Below are 18,773 nucleotides of genomic sequence, written 5' to 3'. Positions count from 1 at the left end.
TATTGATAAACACAAGGATTATAGAAACATGACAAAAGCATACATATTGACATAGAAGATAGGAAGTAAGACAGATGAGGCAGCCAAACGTGTAATGCAGAAGAGGTTGTCTATTTACTGGGTATTTAGAGATCAAAATTATCTTGGCACAGATAGTTTTCCAATAGTAAGTCTAAGGATGGTATCTGATGTTGCGTGGAGTTGTTACTGTTGTTGTTCTGGGTTCAAGTGAAGGATTCTTCTTGCATTGGAGTGCACTCTCTTTGTTGAGACATGCTGTGCTTTTCTCAGCTCACAGTTAAGCCTTCTGGTGTATTCTCTGCTACCTTTTAGGGAAAAGCGTTACTCTTTCTGACACAAGATTTTATATGCTGAAGTTCCCTTCCTAAAATAATGGCTGATTCTCAGATGTGGCTCAGTCACAGGCACAGTGATGGGCCTGCCTGAGTGGATCTCAGCTTTCATGACCACAAAAAGAAGATTGTCCATTTTCTACTCCCCAAACAGAGAATGATCCTCAGCTTTCAAACAGAGAAGAGTGCAGCTAGTTTCTGAAGGAATGTGTAACCTCCGGTGATTGGATTAAAGTCACTTGCAGTTACAGAATCAGTGCCGCTCACAGGAGAGTTATTTTGTCCTTCACAGATGTCATTTGCTGAAATATAGCTCTTTGTCGGGTGTCCAGTTGGAGCATACTGGCCTCAAGGAGACTCTGCAAAGATGTCAGTTCAACTCTGATTTGCACCTTTGTTATCAGTACAGCCACTTAATGGGAATGCAAGTGAGGGGTTTGGTGAACCTGGATTTACAAGAGAGAGGAGGTTGGGAGCATGTGCAGATGGCGCATTGCCGCACCCAAAACACGACAAACCACCTGGACTGGGACCTGAGTGCAGCAGGAGACACCTCAGCACCACACTGGAACAGTGAGGTTTTTCTTTTTTTTTTTAAAAATGGTGGCTGGGGTGCCAATCCTCCCACCAACTGCCAAGTTTTCGTAGGACTGGATGCAGGTTAACATTATACCCAGGACAAAGCAATTGCAGGTTAAGGGCCTTGATCAAGGGCCCAACAGGGTAGGGTCCCTTCTGGCGTTTACGGGATTTGAACCAGCAACCTTCCAATTGCTGGTGCAGGTCCCTAGCTCCAGACCCACCACTCAGCCTAGGCTGGAGTGCTGGATTTACACATCCCTGTTAAATCTGCTGTCTTTAACAGGCATTGCGTGCCACTAAAAATCCAGCAGAATGGGCAAGGCCCACTCTGTCATACAACCATACTGATTGAGGCGATTATTATGGCAGTTAACTCACTTTGTTCAGACATATGCCACTCAAAGCAATTTGTGCATTTTAACTGGGCAGTCTCCCAGGGTGACTTACTTTGGATTCTTAGCCTGGCTTTGTTCAATCATGCCCTCAGCCTGGAAATTTACTGATAAATGTCTAAGAGAAGGAGGTTACTTGTCAAAAACTGAAGGATATTCTAAGCAATTCATTCCAAAAAATATTTGTTTTGGGGCAGTGCTGTGTTATTTTGCAATATAAAATACCAAGTGTCTTCAGAAAATACTTTTTTAGTGTTCTTAATGGAGGTCATCTGCAAGAAATCACTTGGGGTCAACACCTGTGTCCATTCCACATTCTTCCATGGATATGCCAGCTATAAACCAGAGATCTTCAAGTCAGTAAGCTAAAGCTCATCCATTTGCACTAAAGGAGAATTCCTTTTTGTCTTCTACTGCAACTGAGGGTTAATGATATTACATAAGTGGCAGGCTCACTCTATCTCAGCTTCACTAACTAAACTAACCCCCAAACAGGTGAGCACAGCATCTTCACCAGGTTCAACATCATCTGGAGAAGGCCATAGTGTTGTTCACAGCCATCTGCAAACAGCAAGCAGCAACACTGCCACTATGACCTGTGCGTGAGGTACAACTCCTGCCATGCTGTGGTAAATGAGCTAAAAAAGAAAGGAGGCCATTCACTGAAAAGGGACAGCTCAGAGGTGGAAACCTGTTGAGTGCTAGAACACATTGGAGAGACTGTTTTTAGGTTGTCAGGTCCATTTGTCTCCACAGGTAGAGGTGTTGATACACTGAGACCAGCTGGAGAGATAGCACCTGCAGTACTGCATGGTCAAGAAGAGGCTTTGACCAATTTGTGCGGTAAACGAAATCTTGGAGTCCTTACATGGGGCGACCATCTTTAGCACACCTGCTCGGAGAAATGACTACTATGGCAGGTATGGATAGCTGAAAACAGCAAGCAAAAAACAGCAGTCGCCACCCCCGAAGATTTGTTTTATTTTCAGGTCATGTTATTTAGCCAACATTTAATGGAGCATGTCCTGAGGTGATTGGTAGGAAAGCTGTGCTTCATGTATATTGATAATATTGTTTTCTCCCTAAACCTACAGCAACACCTCAAAGACATGGATGCTATCTTCCAAAGGATTAAACAGACTCAGCTAACACTGAATATAGAAAAGTGTAGTGTTGCTTAACCCCATTTTCATGCCTCTATTTTTACAGTACTGAATTCACTAATTCAACTCTTCTCTTATGTCACCGAACCACAAACAAAATCTGTCCATCCTAATAAACCCAGACGTTATCCTCAAGACCCAGGCTTTGTACCCTGATGTCATTCTAGGGCATTGAACTAGGAGAAGGATGTGTTTGGCTTTAGTCGTTACATCTCTTTTTCCTTATCCGCCTGCTACTAGACATCTCTGTACTGGTGCCTTTTGGATAATGCTTTGCTACCATACTAATGTGGAAGGTGCTATATAAATTACTAACTGCTTTTGGAAATGAAGTCTGTGAAATTAGCACAGGAAAGGTTTTTGTAGAACATATACTGCTTTTATAAAACATTTATCATCCATTTTTTTTATCTTTATGCTTTCCCTGCTCATTTAAAAGCTTTCTTTCCATTTCATTATTGAAATTTCCCTCTTGACTGTTCATTTCCTTATTTACTTGAAGAAGAAATGACAAATTTTATAAGAGTGACAGGTCCTGTGTCTCACTGCTTCAAACAGATGAATTACCTATAGTTTCTGCCTGCATTAACATCCATCCAACCATCCATTTTTCAACCCGCTGAATCCAAACACAGAGTCACGGGGGTCTGCTGGAGCCAATCCCAGCCAACACAGGGCACAAGGCAGGAACCAATCCTGGGCAGGGTGCCAACCCATTAAGCAATAAATGATTTCAATCGATAATTTTTCAATACTGGATTTGATCCAGAGTTCAAACCCAGATCTCTCACAAGCTATTTTGCACATTCTCCTTGTGTCTGCATGACCTTTCTTCAGATACTACAATTTTGTCCTACAACCCAAAGAAGCCGTTTTTATGTTAATCAGAGTATCAGAACCGGCTAGGCATGAGTGAATGTTGACACATGTGCAATGGACTCTGACACTGCTAGTTTCTGCTTTGCACCCGATTCTGCAGGGATGGCTCCTTATGAAAAAGCAAATTTGGGAAATTAAGGTACAAGTACAGCCCAAGACACTAGAGTTCAACTTACAGGTTTTGACATTTACAAGAAGTTTCATTTAATTGCCTTTTTTGAGTTATGAGGAATATTAATAATATTATTATTATAATTCTTTGTTTATATAGCCCTTCTCTCACTTCTTTGCACTTATTAGAATCAAGGTGGTATTTTTACACTGTGATACTCTGGTTTGGGTGCCATATGGCATATATCTAGAGCACAGCATACTGTTCTTATCTGGGCACTGATGCCGCACAGTGTTAATCTAGTTTGGGCAATGCACTGAATGAGGACAATCCAGAGATGGCTTTTAAATCTTTTTTTTTTTTTTTAATCTTCTCCATCACCCTTTCACTCACCACTGCAATCAAAAATCAGCCCACAGTAAAGATGACACCACCTCCCTCCTGTCTTCTCTCCATTCTCAGTTTGTTCAATGAAAGTGATATTGATGACTTTGTTTTGTCCTTACTCTACAGTTACTGTTTTGTTTATTCCTTTAGATTAAAGGAGAACTGTGCTCGTAAATAATACGTTTATAAGTACTGTATGCTTGCTGTTCTTGCAAACGTAAATGATTGCTAAAAAACACAATCTTAAAACCAGTCAGAAAAAAATATTTATTAGTGAGCCACTAATGAAGGGGAAAATACCTCTTTACATTGTGATTTGGTAATTGCTTCTAACTACTTAAGTGATTCCATTCATTTTCATGGAAGTTGGTGTTATTTCAGGAAAAATGGGAGTCTCTTTTCAGACTCTAGAATGCACATATTTTTCCCCTATTGAAATTATTGGTGATAATTATAAACATTTGCTTTACAGTGTTTTTTTCAGGAAAGCCTTAGGATTCTAAAGATGGTAATGAACAAGTTTTATCTTCCAAACCTAGTGACCTGAAAAACATGTCACTCTGTGATTTTTAACATTTTAACATAACTCAAATTATCTTTTCAGGCACTTTTGATGGACAGTAAAATGTTTTGTTTTACATGTCTGAATATTTGTGTCTTGTTTTTTTAATTTCCCCGACTTATTTTCCTTTATCTTTATTTCACACATCCCTCTTTAACTCTTGCAATGCCATACTCAGTATTAACAGAAATTAGTGCTGGGCGGTATGACCAAAATTCTATATCATGGTATTTTTCAAAATTATACCGGTTTCACAGTATTGGATGGTATTTTTTTTCCCATGCATGAGTGGATGTTAACCACATTTTCCACTGCAATTACTAGCTAAGAATAACCTATTCCACTGTCATGAGAATTTTACATTGTACAAAAAAACATTTTAATGTGCACACAAGTATTAATACAGGTTTGCATGGCCCCATAAACTGATAGCTTTCAAGGGGGTGGCACTAATGAACAGAAGGAATCACATTGCATGACAGACGCAGTCAAAATATAGAGCCTTTTTATTGAACAAATTTTGCAAAAACTTTAACTATAATTTTGACAACATATTTCCAACCATCCAAAGAGGCATTTAGACTTAGTAAAATATCCAGAGGTGCTTGTCAAAAGTTGTATTGCACTGAACATGTCTTAGAAAACGAATAAATAGTGAATATTTTTTGTAAACCAACTACACTTTGTTAATGTTAACAATCTCTGTCCACTGACATGTTAAAGTGACTTTTTAAACAACTTTACCATCATTAAACTGCATAATATTTAAACTAATAAATAATAACAATAAAATAAATAACAGTGCAACTTCCACTAATAATACTATTACTTCCAAGACTTCAAGCCCAAGTGCATTACGCAGTATTCACCAAATAAAAATAAAATAAAATAAAACAAGTGCAACTTGACATCTTTACCAACTGAACCATCATTAAGGCAAACTGCATTAATATGGACCTTGCTTCAAGCTAAGCTATATACATAAATAATAAAAAAAATAATAAATAATAAAATCCTCGGGGGATCCTGTGGGGGGTGCTCCGGGAGTATGGAGTACCGGACCCCCTGATAAGGGCGGTTCGGTCCCTGTACAACCGGTGTCAGAGCTTGGTCCGCATTGCCGGCAGTAAGTCGAACCCGTTTCCAGTGAGAGTTGGACTCCGCCAGGGCTGCCCTTTGTCACCGATTCTGTTCATAACTTTTATGGACAGAATTTCTTGGCGCAGCCAGGGTGTTGAGGGGGTCCGGTTTGGTGGACTCAGGATTGGGTCACTGCTTTTTGCAGATGATGTTGTCCTGTTTGCTTCATCAGGCCGTGATCTTCAGCTCTCTCTGGATCGGTTCGCAGCTGAGTGTGAAGCGGCTGGGATGGGAATCAGCACCTCCAAATCCGAGACCATGGTCCTCAGCCGGAGAAGGGTGGAGTGCCCTCTCAGGGTTGGTAGCGAGATCCTGCCCCAAGTGGAGGAGTTCAAGTATCTCGGGGTCTTGTTCACGAGTGAGGGAAGAATGGAGCGTGAGATCGACAGGCGGATCGGTGCGGCGTCCGCAGTGATGCGGGCTCTGCATCGGTCTGTCGTGGTGAAAAAGGAGCTGAGCCATAAGGCAAAGCTCTCAATTTACCGGTCGATCTATGTTCCTACCCTCACCTATGGTCATGAGCTATGGGTAGTGACCGAAAGAATGAGATCGCGAATACAAGCGGCTGAAATGAGTTTCCTCCGCAGGGTGTCTGGGCTCTCCCTTAAAGATAGGGTGAGAAGCTCAGTCATCCGGGAGGGGCTCAGAGTAGAGCCGCTGCTCCTCCGCATCGAGAGGAGTCAGATGAGGTGGCTCGGGCATCTGATCAGGATGCCTCCTGGACGCCTCCCTGGGGAGGTGTTCCGGGCACGTCCAACCGGGAGGAGGCCCCGGGGAAGACCCAGGACACGCTGAAGGGACTATGTCTCCCGGCTGGCCTGGGAACGCCTCGGGATTCTCCCGGAAGAGCTAGAAGAAGTGGCCGGGGAGAGGGAAGTCTGGGCATCTCTGCTCAAGCTGCTGCCCCCGCGACCCGACCTCGGATAAGCGGAAGAGAATGGATGGATGGATGGATAAAACTGCAACTTGCATTTATAATGGTATTTGTGGTATAGCCCTACAGAATCGTATTAGGGCCATTGTGAAGAAAAAAAAATACGGACACAGGGAAGAAAAAACAAAACTACATGTCGAGATTAAAGTCAACATTTCCACTTTATTCTCGTAGTTTATTTTGTCATTAAAGTAGAATGACGTAAACTAAACCTCTTCCTAAAATCAATGTTTAATTCACTAGATTTTCTCAAACCCCGTCATAAGTTATGTAGCACATTAAATGCTTTGTGTTGTGTTCCCCGACCCAGTTGTTTATCGCTATGCTCTTCTTAAACTGACTTCCTCTGCACTAAGAGGCAGCGATCGCCACACAGAAAACATTCACTTCATGATATTCCTGCTCTTTGAAAATCTAGAACGCTAAGATAATTTTTCATGATGAAATGCATTAAAACAGGTATTAAACGTGCAAGGTAGTGAGGCGGTAGTGCTGCTCCCTCGCAGTAAGAGGTCCCCAGGTGTATGTTCAATGTAGAGAACTTTATGGCAGGTGTGATGAGGTTCCAAAAAACTGGATGTATGAATGGGTATCGCACAGGTTTAACTTAAATATTGTGTAAGTGTTGGGTTCGTGATCTGGTGGTCGGAGACACGAACACAGAATTCAATGGATGTTCTTCTGAGCGGGCTTTCTTTATTGCAAGCGTGCTGTCTCTGTCTGACGTACCAAACCCCCAGTTCCTATCTTTCCTTTTTCTTTCTCCACATTTCCAATCGCCACACAATAAACGTCCTTGTGAAATTAAAACTAGTTATAAACTTAGACCACAGAGTGTTCAGAACTTTAAAATAAAAAAATCTTCGTTATACATGTTTAATTATGCCATCCATTCAGGGTTGCGCCCATCCCAGCAAGCATTGTGTGCAAGGCAGGAGGAAATCCTGAACGTGGTGCCAGCACATCGCAGGGTGAATACGAGCAATACATACACTGGCAGGATTAATAGAGCAGAACAAAACCCGTCATCCTACATGACTTTGAAAGGAAACTGAAAAACACTGAGTAAACCCACCAGAAAAACATGCAAATTCAAAGCAAGGAACACCCGGGACCCCATTGCTGCGAGGCAGCAGTGCAATCTCCACGCCACCGTGCCCCCACATGATTAATACATGCTTTAATGCATTTCATCATGAAAATTATATCAAGTACCCTAAGTTCTTGTCTATAAGCCGGACTCATGTATTAGCCGGAGACCAAAAATCATACGAATTTTTAAAATAAAATCGTATCATAGATAAGCCGGACTCATGGATAAGCCGAACGTACTATAACCTATAACTAATAGAAGGGAGGGAGGTCAGTGGTCTCACTCGCGCCCATTTAATTTCTTTAAGGGGGGAGAGAGTGTGAGATATTGCCGTCTCTCTCACTCCCCGCATGGCGCGGTTGGAGCGGCCGGAGCGCGTTCTTTCTGCTCTGGGTGTCGCCGAGTCAACACGAGCGCGTAGCGGTCATTTAAATTGTGATTTTATATGTAAGCATATTTAAATATATATCGCGGATTTCTGCGGACAATGGGTCTTTTAATTTCTGGTACATGCTTCCTCAGTTGGTTTGCCCAGTTGATTTCATACAAGGGACGCTATTGGCAGATGGCTGAGAAGCTACCCGGCTTACTGTTCTCTCTCTCTTGCGCTGACTATCTGTGATCCTGACGTATGGGGATTGAGCAGGGGGGCTGTTTGCACACCTAGACGATACGGACGCTCGTCTAAAAATGCTGAAAGATTATCTTCACGTTGCTATCTTTTGTAAAGCTGATTCCTGAAAAGACATGCTGCACAGTGCTTCGCATACTTAAAAGCTCGAAGGGCACGTATTGATTTTTGACTGAAAAACAAACTCTCCCTCTCTCTCTCTTTGTCTGCTCCTGACGGAGGGGGTGTGAGCTGCCGCCTTCAACAGCTTTGTGCCGCGGTGCTTCGCATACTTAAAAGCCAAACAGACATATTGATTTGTTTGCTTCACTCCTTTGAAGAGGAAGATATGTTTGCATTCTTTTAATTGTGAGACGGAACTGTCATCTCTGTCTTGTCATGGAGCACAGTTTAAACTTTTGAAAAAGAGACAAATGTTTGTTTGCAGTGTTTGAATAACGTTCCTGTCTCTCTACAACCTCCTGTGTTTCTGCGCAAATCTGTGACCCAAGCATGACAATATAAAAATAACCATATAAACATATGGTTTCTACTTCGCGGATATTCTTATTTCGCGGGTGGCTCTGGAACGCAACCCCCGCGATGGATGTATAAGCCGGACTTATGTATAAGCCGATATTCTATTTTTTCATTTTCACAACTTTTTTCCTTAGATAAGCCGCGGCTTATTGACAAGAACTTAGGGTATTTATCTTAGCATTCTAAATGTTCAGGGAGCAGGAATATCATGAATTTAATGTATTCTGTGTGCTGTCTGCGCCTCCTCTTAGTGCAAGAGGAAGTCAGTTTAAAAAACGTAGCGATTAACATGGCTCCGGGAACACAACACATAGCATTTAATGTGCTACATAACTTATGACGGGGTTTGAGAAAATCTAGTAAGGTAAATATTCATTTTAAGATGAAGTTTAGTTTACGATGTTCTACTTTAATAACAAATTACAAGAATAAAGTCAACATGTTGACTTTAATCTCAACAAACGGTGAGAATAATGTAGAAATGTCGACTTTATTCTCATCATAAGCGTCGAGATTAAAGTGGAAATGTCGAGAATAAAATCAACATGTCGTCACACTATTACACAGTACCCAGGTACATTACACAGTATTGAAAAAAATACAACTTGGCTTGCAGTATTATCCAGTAGTATAGAAACAGTATTCACACATTTGAACATAATGGTCCACATCCGACCTTTTAAATCCAAAGTATCTCCAGACAACAGACGTGACTCCTTTTTCCAACAAAAGTTCTTCTGTGTCATCATGTTCAACTTTATCGTCTGCTACAGCTTCAGTTTCAGAATGTTCTCTGTCCATTTTCACCGCGCAATACCTCCACTAACGCATGTACTCCATTGCATGTGTTTAGCCGTGTAGCAGTGAAAAAGGTCCCCCTTAAATAGTTTCCTGCTGCTCCACGTTCCGAACGTTGTTTAGGCAATTTAAACCGGTGTTGCGGTATAAGAAAAATCCATATCATAATAAAAATAAAAAACGGTTTTCGGTATGAACTGGTATACCGCCCAGCACTAACAGAAATTAAGACAAGTATTGCTTCAAATTCTGATAAAAATGCATTTCAAATCTTTACAGTGATTCTGGTCACCTCTGCACACAAAGTACAGAGAACACACTTTGTACAGAAATGAGCAAGTGAGAGCACTTATTAAGATGAGGACACTTCGCACCCAGACAGGTCAATGAACGAGATATATACAATCTTAAAATGAAAGGACTTTTGTACACACTAACCCATGTATTCAAAATAATGAATTGCTTCAAATACTAAGCTCGCACTCGAGGATAAAGGAGGAAACAAAACAGAAGTGAAAATGGGAAATGTGTCTTTTACTAACAATACCCAGTAACTTTCCAGTCATGTATATAGTAGTGTCATTCATGGATAAACGGTTTTGTTTATTTTCTATACTTCTCAGCTATTTTTAATGCATGTTTCCTTTTATAAAATCCAGCTGTCTCACTATTCCCAAACACTTATCTATCACTCTTGCTAACTTTAATCTCTGTCCATTTTGTCATATGCCTCTCGATATTTTCAAAAATTTTCATATAGGACACAACCACCTTCTTCCCTTTGCACTGCCATCATTTATAACATATGTTTAAATACAGGGGCTCAGAACATCTGCACCTTTTATTATTTAATGAAACTCAACTCCATCCCAGCAGCACTAGCTCCAAGCGGGGAAGAACACTAAATTAAACTCCCATCCATAACAGAATGCTGTTGGTAAATCAGTATAACAAAATCAGTTTCATGGGGGGGCACAGTGGCTATGGGTTTTTCTCCAAGAAGCTTATTTCTAATGTTAATAAAGCATGTTATTTAACAACACTGTGTGGTAGTGTTCTGTTTTTTCCACATTACATATATCTGCTATTGTACATTTTCTTTCCTAAGAAAATTATCAAAATGTTTAGTGGTCCAAAGCAGACCAATAGTTTAACCACTCACGTTTCCTCTTTTATTTCTTTCCAAATATTTTACAGGCACAGATGCTTTCAATACTCACACAGATGCTAATGGCATGATAACTGCATACTTGTCCATTCCCTTATTATTGGCATCATATTGATAACAGCTGGTTAAGGAAAAGGTTAAGTTACAGAGTAGGTATCATGGGTTGTGAATTCTACAAAGACGTGGGGCTAAACTTAAAGCCAAAAAACTGTATTAGAAGCAGTAAATACCATCCAATTATAAAACTGCCGAAAATGAAAACACTGTGGAGCCCCAGGATCCAAGTCTGACACCCCAGCTGTAAATGAAATTTCTACATAATTGAACTCCCTAATTCTGTGAATGCACATCTTAGCTTTGTAATAAACATGAGCAGATTTGGCTGCTAAAATGTTTTTAGTTTTGTAATTTTGAGTTAGACCAAATAATTTAAAAAGTTCCATTTAAAAGTATTTTTAATGAGCAGCCAACGATGGGAAGGATAAATAATTACTCTCTGTCATGGACACTATTAAAAGTAACCAGTCTTAGCAAATATGAGATCTAACTTGTTTACGGATTGAGATGTGTAGATACAGGTTATTATCTCACTATAATAAAAATCGGAATGGAATGATCCATTCAGTACTGCCTTTCACTTTAGTGATACTGCAGGAAGTCACTCAATGGAGGATTTTACAATCCAATACAATCTACTGTACTCTAATAATAACAATACAGAATCAAGTACATTAAGATTTATTCTGTACAAAAATAAATGTAGAATAAACAGAACAGGAAACTGAATCAAGTGAATGAATTCAATGATAAGTAATCTGAAGCTAAACACGTTGGATCAACTGAAGTAAATAGGCTGCCTAGATAGGCAGATTGGTACAGGGTGGCTTAATGCCCTGGTCCACGTCGGCCTTTACAGATCTAGAGGTGTGTGTATGTTCCTTCATTTCCTTCTGCTCATCATCCCGCATGTGCTCTGGCAGAGCAAATAAGCCGTCAGCTATCTTTACTTTCTTCAAGTACATAGGGGTGAGTGTGTGTGTGTGTGTGTGTGTGTGTGTGTATGCCTTTGTGTGTGTTCATACATATTGGGGTGGTAAGGGCCGATCCTGGAGAGCTGCAGTGCCCGAAGCTTGTTGTTTGTTGTTTAATTAGGACCCAATCTTCAGCATAAACAGATCCTATTTAATTTCATAGCTTCTTAGTGTTTCAACTCTACCGTGTCAGCTCATTCTTAAATCAGAGATTTCTTTTCCCTTTCTAATGATACATGTATCATCCAAGTGATTTTTAAGCCTGAACAGATGAGCAATTTTCATTTCTTCACTTTTCAGTTTACTTCCAAATAGTGAATGATGAATACACATGGGTGGAAATGGAGACAAGGTAGATGGAGAACTGCTGGTTCCTTTGTAATTTGCATCTTATTGCTAATAAGGAGCAGTAAAAACAATGAATACAGCTGTTTAAGACTAAAATAAGAAAGTAAGGGTTCAAAATCTTAACAACCTAGACAACTATTTTCAGCCAATGAGAAGACGACATGATACCAGTAAAAACAACACAGAATGCAAATGGCTGCTATTTCATTATCGGCCATTTGTGGGTTTTTTTTAGTAAATAATAGCTTAACTAAACAGAACATCAAAAGAAAAAAGAAAATCTATTCTTATCAATCACACTTGTGAATTCTTGTTTTATTCTGTAAAAGTTTACCATATTCAGTTTGTAATTACTGGATTAAAGGAATACTCCACCCCAAAATAGTATTTTTTTAGTGGACAAATAAACTTTTTTAATTTAAAAATTTCCTGCAGAACAAAGAGAAATAAAGTTTATAATATAACAGAACTTAATGTTGATCAGCAAAAAAAAAAAAAAAAGTGAAAAAAGTCCATGGAAAAATGAAAAAAAAAAAAAAATCTCACTTCACTTGTGTCATATAATCCATAGGTCTGTTACCCAGTTGCTTGTTCAAAATGTACACAATAAATGCTTTTGTTTGCTAAAATTTTAAATTCTTCTGAATTTATCGGTGTGTACATAAACAGTAAAAACAAAGACTCATGGGAAAGACTTTTTGACTTGAAGACAGGACTCTTTACCAATGAATAAGGAGGGACAGGCCTTCATGTCAAAAAGCCACTGCCATAAGTCTCTGGGTTTACTGCTTGTTTATGTGCTGATAACTCCAAATATATAATTAACAATATTTGTGCAAAAACAACTTTTGTTCTGCATGTTTTGAACAAGCGACTGGGAAACAGATGTGTGGAAAATGTGACTTGAGTAACACAAGATATTTTTTTTTCTTTTTTCCCATAGATGTCTGTCACAATGTTTGCCATCATACAGCACTGGCCACCATTGAGTTCTGTCATAAACTTCTTTGTCTCCATTCTGCATGAAAGCATGAGATTAAACATTTTTCCAGGCCATCAAAACCAATTACATGGGTTAAGAAACATATAAATGATTCATAACATAGAATATATATAGTAACATTGAAATTACTCACTCTGTACCAATATCTTAATAATGAATCATTTTGAATGCTGGCAACTTCAGACAAGGAATCAAATTTCTATAATTTCCATTTGTGGACACTACAAGCTGGACCAGCTCTATCCAAATATTAATGAATTTAAATATTTAATAAATTTGAATGTGGTACAGTCTGAGCAGATCTGACCTCATCTTACTGCCACCTACAAACCTGTTATTGACAGCAGCAGTTACCCGTTATCCAAGCCAGAGGTTTTTTGTGTGTTTTTTGTGGTGTTGGTGGTGGAAGGTATTGCTTGTTTTTATTAATTTTTTTGGAATCTCTAATTTTTTTTTATTTCTCCTTATGGACAAATAAGGTATAATCTAAAAGAATAAAAAATATCATTTTGGATAGAGTATCCCTTTAACATAAAACAAACTGGAAAGTACTCACTTGCTTAGTTAAGGTCAAAGCCCAATTACAGGCAGAAGCTGGCAGAGATGAAAACCTGCAGCCATAAGGGTAGCCCAGAACTGAACTTGAGGGCCACTGCTTAAGACAATGCCATAATTTGGTTTTTTAATTGTATGAATCACTAAGTAATGATTAGAATTTGGAAAAAAAGCTCTGATCACAGGCTCAGTTTTGCAGTTAGTTGTGTTGCAGCTCTCCTCCCTGAACATAAATCTAAAAATAATCCTTTATCCTATTAACATGCTTGCTGTGGTCTTCTCCTGACTCAGCTTAAGACCAACTTATGTGTGTACAATCTGTCCCTAACACCTCCCTTTTTATTATTCTCGGTTACCATCCTGAGTGTCAGTGCACTCCGCCTCCTTAAGCACAGGCCTCGGGCTCCCCGTCACATATTATGGTACCACACATCTCCTCCACTAAAACCCGCATGACGGAAAACTGACGAGTAACATAAGAGGAGCCTACGTCAAACAACATCCCGCGTGACAGGGGTAAAGACAGCGCTGATGATCCTAGCAATTGATGAAATCCCAGAGGCGGCCTGTCGTTTTCTGCGGCATCCCAAACGTGAAACAATGCCGCATACTGGAGTGATGCAAGCAAAATCACTCGGGCAGTCACCGGCGCAGGAAACCACGTGACCCGCAGCCCGTTCAGGTAGCGCACCTGCAAAACAGCGAGCGGTCGCGCTGTTTACTACACTGCGGAGGCTGCCATGGGTGCTCCGTTCGCAACAGCTGCTTGGTTTTTTATTTTAATTAGTTGTTTATCTTTTTTTCTCTTCTCAAATCTGCAGGGTGTGGCGAAATCGCACCGTAAATACTAAAAAAAAATCTCTGAAAGGTTGGGGTTTTAAATCCATCCCGACAGTTTTGTCGAGTGATGGGTGAGTCGGGATAACCCGATTTTTGGTATTCTCTCCCTCTCTTTCTTTTGTATTTCCGTATTATCCAAACAGAAATCTCGTAATAATTCGCCATTATGGCATGTTCGGAATTTCTACGGTTATTTTTGAATCCCTGTATAACTCAAATAGATGGCATGCGCCGTGCACTGCAAGGATAAGACAACAACTGAATTCTTTATTTATTAAAACATTAATGATGAGATTCCAGGTTCCTTTTCTCTAAGGCGTCTATTTATTCCGCAGAGAGATCACTGTAGATTTTTTCTCGTGACGTACAGGAAGTCTCCAAATTCAGTATTTCGCCCAAACGTCACTGGCTATTTCTGTACTAGAATGATTTACATTTCTAAAGGATTCTCCGTTAGTGGATATTACGCTTTAATTATGCCAGCCTTTCTCGTACTAATTTTATATTGCTTTCTATTCTTCATGTTTAAACACAAATGCCCGGATGTCCAAGCCGGCATTCACAGATATTTTTCATTGGATTTTGTTTTAGATAAATATTCTTTTAACAGCTTTTTCAGGCCAGATATCTCCCCACCCGCCTTGCGGTACAGACAGTCAATAGACTCCAACTGAACTTTCAGATTTTGTTTATATTTCTAAACATTTAATGCTAACTACCAAAACGTATTTTTTGTAGTCTTGGAATCGATACACGCGTAAAAAGTGTTCCCACTATTATAAGTATGTAATTTATTTAACCAGCATGTATGTACACATATGTGTGCAAACCTCCATATACCAGTATCACTTTTAACACATTCACATCTTGATACACTGACAAAGCGTTCCGGCGCTGATAAACGATACATCGATTTCCAGCCGCTTGTTTTTGATGCCCGTGCAGCGCTGATATAACACGGAAGGACGCCTAGAGGAACGTTCACGTTCTCCTCATGTTTGTATGATTTTGCTCACCTCCTTACATCCCCTGTAAGTGTGTCTGCCTAAGTCGGCCTTGCAGTGGACTGCTGCTACTTTCAGTGTTTGATGCTACCTTGCGCTCGATGCTACCAGGATAGGCTCTGCTCCCTCACCAACGCACATACATGGTTCATTAATGGCACTTTACCGAGTTACGTGGTTCTTTCTTTGTAGAACTACTTGCTTTAAAAATAACCATTTGATTCTGGGAAGGGGTCACTGCATATGATGTTGGTACTTTGGGCTTTGAAAAAGTTCTCAATGTGTGGACAAAACAGAAATCTTTAATGCATAGTGGGATGCCTTGCAGGATATTAGCTGATCAAGAAAACCAGAACTTTGCCTGAGCTTTCGCATATAGCCAAAGTTCTTTTAAAATCAGGGCCCATTTGGTATTTCACAAATCTGTTATCTATTCATGACTATTTATAGACCATGTAATGGATCTAAGTAAATAACAGTTCTCTTTGGAACCTTCACCTGGATGGTTCCCCTATGCCACCTCCCCCAGTAGCAACTTTGGCACCTTCGTTTTTTAAGAGTTTAGAAGATTGTTATGCATTCTGGAGGACTGCCTGCCAGCTTAATAAGCGAGTGCTCACTACTACAGCATGGTCCGACATTGCATGAAACAATAGCTTATCAAAAGGTGGGCACTCATCTGCAACATGACAGTCAGACCATAAAGTACCATGAGAATAGGATAGATAAATTTCTTTAATTTCCCTTTGGGGGCAAAGAAAGTTGTTACCCCAGTCCTCAAGTGAACAAACACTACTGCCTGCGCCACACTGCTTCCTAAGATCCCACATTAAAGGGCCTCGAATGACGTGTTCGCACAGGTCTTCTTTATGTAGCAGGTTGTATCCACGAACACATTGATATCCTGCCAAAACACACAAGATCAACCAGTAATTTTATATAGCGCCTTTCATTGCGATCGCCAGATGAAAATAATTTGACAAAAAAATCCATCACCATACAAATGAAAATCAACTGAGAGGGAGTAGGAGTAAATGCAATGAAACTGCTGGGTAAGCTGTTATTGCGTTTGGCGATGACTTATCTAGAACATGTCCCGGAGCCTTTCGTTTTCGTTTAAGGATGGGACAGTGTGCAGATGTTCCACACAAGCCAGGAATGGGAAAATGTCCTCAGACACCCTGCTCGTTAATTACGGAGAGGAAGCTTGTTGCTTTTCTTACCCATATGAACGTAATCGGAGGGTGATGTTCAGCGTGTTACATAAATGTACCGTCCGATCAATTAATCGTATTGCTTTTTAATACTGTCCCACATATTTCATTGTAATCGGCGCTCCCACCGCCTAACGGATTTTTTTTTGTGTGTAATTGACGTCGTCTGGAATGCCGCATGCATTTCCCGCACATTTTAGTTTTGGTGCCTTGCAGATTTTTTTTCTTTTAAAGGATGCGTGCACTGATTTTAAATTACACCTCCTACAGAGTCCGTTTCGTGTCTTCACTCCCTCTTTCAGCAGCTCCACACCCCAACGACGGCGGCACAAACACAATGATATCCACACCAGAGCATCTCACCAGCACCGGCAGCTGACTTACCTGGCCGCTGCTCCAAAAGAGTCACTGCCCGCAGCTTTGGCCGCACGCACAAGGAGACACTGCAATCCTTCCGCTGTCACAACACTCCATTACTGTAAAGCTCCATTTCGCTCCGTATCACCCCTCGCTCAGAGTGGCAGCTCAAGAAGGTCTTAAAAGGGTAAATTAGCACAAGCACGAAGTCACTTAGCGGCGTAGAAGAAGAAGAAGAAAACAACCAGTCCAAACAGCGATTCCCCCGGCTTCGATTAGACTGAAAGCCTCCCAGCCAGTCTGTTGGCAGCCAATTACGTCATCATTCTTCGGTACCGCCTTGATTGCGCGACGAACTAACGAATTGGAAAAAAAGAGTGCTTAAGATTGATGTTAATCGAAGCGAATCAAAAAGCCACAATGCTAGGGAGCAAGGCGGGGCCCAGACGGGGCCTACAGGGTATGAGCAGGAACGAACAGGGTATTTTGGGCGGAGGAGGGCGGGCTTTAGTTATGACACAACACTGCAGGATTTCGCTCTCTCTCTATGGGCAGAGCGCCACGCAGCGTCCTCTAGGGGTCTTTCGGCGAGTTGCGCGCATGGAACGAATCTGGGCCAAGGTAACAGAGGATTAATGTATCGGCGAGAAGCGCTGCAGTGTGCCACTGTCCATAAACTCAGTGGCGCAACAAACGACGCGGCGACAATGGACAGTCACGCCAACTCATGCAATACGTGTTTGGCGTAGCCCACGTCATAACAAATGCCTCATTTATATTGTCGAAGAGGGCTAAGGTAGTGCAGATGCATAAGCACGGTGTTCCGCACCGACAAGGCAACGATCATGGGACAGGCTTTCAAAGTGGACAGAATGCCAGTCCACTGAGGGGCACCAACCCTGTATCTCACAATTATTTGTACATGTCACGTTATTGCCCTGTTTAAGTGTTCAAATTGCGCCAATTCAAGCCGTCTCCGCATTAGATGAGCGACACAAAGGCCATTGGTGACACACTTCCACGACCCTAACAACTGAGCATACCGCAATTTGTGCTTCGTTTCAACTTTTATGTAAAATAATTGAGAGGAATTTGGTGGCTCTGTAATCACATATCTCTTGAATCGCATTTAATTTCGATTCCTGTCTGGGATGCCAGGTATTGGGGATGACACGTTCATCTCGTGTTCATGTTTCCCCAGCAGTTCAAACACAAGCAGTGCGTGTGACCGTCGGCATCCGAATCGACATACAGCACGAGTGAATGTAGGTGTGCATTAGTATGCCAGCAGCCAAGCCAGAGTCTTGCTCGCTTATCATTTTTACCAATTTTTATTCACCGCAAAGTGTGCATTTACTGTGCAGCCAGGCATTCCTCGACTAATTTTTTCCTTTTAATTTAAAGAATAAAACAAATGAACAAAATACAATAAAAAAAACAAATACAATAATATATTCTGAGGATAATTCATGAAACTCAACATTCAACTCCCAACTGACTCAGAAAACTTTGCTGTAAGAGAACCTCGTCCAGCACAGGCTCTTGCTGTAGAGTAAAACAGCTGCAATTACATTTTTGAATTCTTGTAAAAGTCTGAAAAAAATCAGAGCTGGTCATCAATTAAAATTTGATTTTCTTCTAATTTGAGATAATACAGAGCATCACATTCCCACTAAGTTATAGAAGATGGATTGGGCTTCTCCCAAGT

The 18,773-nt window shown here is 40.7% G+C and overlaps 1 protein-coding gene across 1 annotated transcript in view; it reads right to left on the bottom strand.

Moving 5' to 3' along the window:
• kif1b (kinesin family member 1B) overlaps positions 1 to 17,380 on the bottom strand; it is a 193,838-nt gene extending 176,458 nt beyond the window's left edge. Inside the window, 1 exon segment of the mRNA XM_051931432.1 lies at positions 17,093 to 17,380. The gene's annotated coding sequence lies outside the window, so the exon portion shown is untranslated.
• Between the last annotated feature and the right edge of the window lie 1,393 nt (positions 17,381 to 18,773).

This window comes from Erpetoichthys calabaricus, chromosome 8 (assembly GCF_900747795.2).
Source record: "Erpetoichthys calabaricus chromosome 8, fErpCal1.3, whole genome shotgun sequence".
Classification (NCBI taxonomy): domain Eukaryota; kingdom Metazoa; phylum Chordata; class Cladistia; order Polypteriformes; family Polypteridae; genus Erpetoichthys; species Erpetoichthys calabaricus.
Note: the sequence above shows the minus strand (reverse complement) of the source record. Positions and strands in the feature narration are given on the sequence as shown.